The sequence below is a fragment of the Nicotiana tabacum genome, chromosome 22 (assembly GCF_000715075.1).
Source record: "Nicotiana tabacum cultivar K326 chromosome 22, ASM71507v2, whole genome shotgun sequence".
Taxonomy (NCBI): domain Eukaryota; kingdom Viridiplantae; phylum Streptophyta; class Magnoliopsida; order Solanales; family Solanaceae; genus Nicotiana; species Nicotiana tabacum.
Window position 1 is genome coordinate 118,422,680 of NC_134101.1, and position 2,731 is coordinate 118,425,410.

Here is a 2,731-nt window from a genome sequence, read left to right on the forward strand (position 1 = left end):
AGGAAGTACCTGAGTCGGGGAAAAGATGGGAATAACGGCTCCGCATATCGGACTCGGACTCCCAGGTCGATGCCTCAGCAGGCTAACCTCTCCACTGAACACGAACAGAAGGAAAACTCTTCGATCTCAACTGACAAACCTGCCGGTCTAGAATAGCTACCAGCTCCTCCTCATAAGACAAGTCCTTGTCCAACTGGACAGTGCTGAAATCTAACACGTGGGATAGATCGCCGTGATATTTCCGAAGCATGGACACAAGAAACACTGAATGCACGGCTGATAAGCTCGGCAGCAACGCCACTCTGTAAGACACCTCTCCTACTCGGTCAAGAATCTCAAACGGGCTAAAGAATCTAGGGCTAAGCTTGCCTCTCTTCCCAAATCTCATCACGCCCTTCATAAGCGACACTCGAAGCAATACTCGCTCACCGACCATAAATGCCCAATCACGAACCTTGCGGTCGGTGTAACTCTTTTGCTTGGACTGAGCCATACGAAGCCTATCCTGAATAATCCGAACCTTGTCCAAGGCATCCTAAACCAGATCCGTACCCAACAACTGAGCCTCCCCCGCTCAAACCATCCAACCGGCGACCGACACCGCCTACCATACAAAGCCTCATAAGGAGCCATCTGGATACTCGACTGGTAGCTGTTATTATAGGCAAACTCCGCTAAAGGCAAAAACTGATCCTACAAACCTCCAAAGTAAATGACACAGGCTCGGATCATATCCTCCAAAATCTGAATAGTCTGCTCGGATTGCCCGTCCGTCTGAGGGTGAAATGGTATGCTCAACTCAACCCGTGTGCCCAACGCCCGCTAAACTGCTCTCCAGAAACGTGAGGTAAACTACGTACCTCGATCCGAAATGATAGACACGGGCACACTATGAAGACGAACAATCTCTCGGAGATAGATCTCAGCTAACCTCTCGGAAGAATAAGAGACTGCCATAAGAATGAAATGTGCTGACTTGGTCAGCCTATCAACAATAACCCACACTGCGTCGAACTTCCTCTGAGTCCGTGGGAGTCCAACAACGAAGTCCATAGTGATATGCTCCCACTTCCACTCAGGAATATCAATATTCTGGAACAAACCACTGGGCCTCTGATGCTCGTACTTAACCTGCTGACAATTCAAACACCGAGCCACATATGCAACGATATCCTTCTTCATTCTCCTCCACCAATAATGCTGTCGCAAATCCTGATACATCTTTGCGGTACCCGGGTGAATAGAGTACTGGGAACTATGAGCCTCCTCTAAAATCAACTCTCGGAGTCCATCCATATTAGGCACACAAATTCGACCCTGCAATCTCAAAACTCCATCATCACCTAAGGTAACCTACTTGGCACCTCCGTGCTGCACCGTGTCTCTAAGGACACACAAATGGAGATCATCATACTGCCGATCACGAATGCGCTCCAATAAAGAAGAATGAGCGACCGTGCAAGCTAACACACAACTAGGCTAAGAAACATCCAACCTCACGAATTGATTGGCCAAAGCCTGAACATCAAAGCAAGCAGTCTCTCATCGACTGGAATATAAGCAAGACTGCCCATATTGGCTGACTTCCTACTCAAAGCATCGGCCACCACATTTGCCTTTCCCGAATGATATAAGATGGTGACATCATAGTCTTTTAATAGCTCTAACCACCTTCTCTACCTCAAATTTGGCTCCTTCTGCTTGAACAAATACTGCAAACTCTTGTGATCCGTGAATACCTCACATGCCACGCCATACAGATAATGCCTCCAAATCTTCAACGCGTGAACAATGGCTGCCAACTCTAAATCATGAACCAGATAGTTTTTCTCATGAATCTTCAACTGCCGTGAAGCATAGGCAATGACCTTGCCATCCTGCATCGACATCGCACCAAGTCCAATACGAGATGCATCACAATAAACTGTATAAGGCCCTGAATCTGTGGGCAAAACCAACACTGTTGCCGTAGTCAGAGCTGTCTTGAGCTTCTAAAAGTTCGCCTCACACTCGTCCGACCATTTGAACTGGGCACCCTTCTGGGTCAAACTGGTCATCGGGGCTGCGATATAAGAAAACCCCTCCACAAACCGACGATAGTAGCCTGCCAATCCCAAGAAACTCCGGATCGCTGTAGCTGATGCTGGTCTAGGCTAGTTCTTGACTGCCTCAATCTTCTTCGGATCAACCTAAATACCCTTTGCTGATACAACATGACCCAGGAATGTAACTGAAATCAACGAGAACTCGTACTTCGAAAACTTGGCATACAACTGACTATCCCTCAAAGTTTGAAGAACCACTATAAGATGCTACTCATGCTCCTCCCGGCTACTGGAATAGATCAAAATATCATCAATGAAGACTATCACGAACGAATCCAAGTAAGGCCTGAACACTCGGTTCATCAAATCCATAAAAGCTGTTGGGGCATTTGTCAACCTGAATGACATTACCAAGAACTCATAATGCCCATACCGAGTGCGGAAAGCTATCTTAGGAACATCGGATGCTCTAATCCTCAACTGATGGTAGCTAGATCTCAAGTCAATCTTCGAAAATACGTTGGCACCTGAAGCTGATCAAACAAATCATCAATCCTCAACAATGGATACTTATTCTTGATTGTAACCTTGTTCAACTGCTGGTAATCAATACACATTCTCATCTATATGTCCTTCTTCTTAACAAACAACACCGACGCACCCCAAGACGAAACACTAGGTCTAAT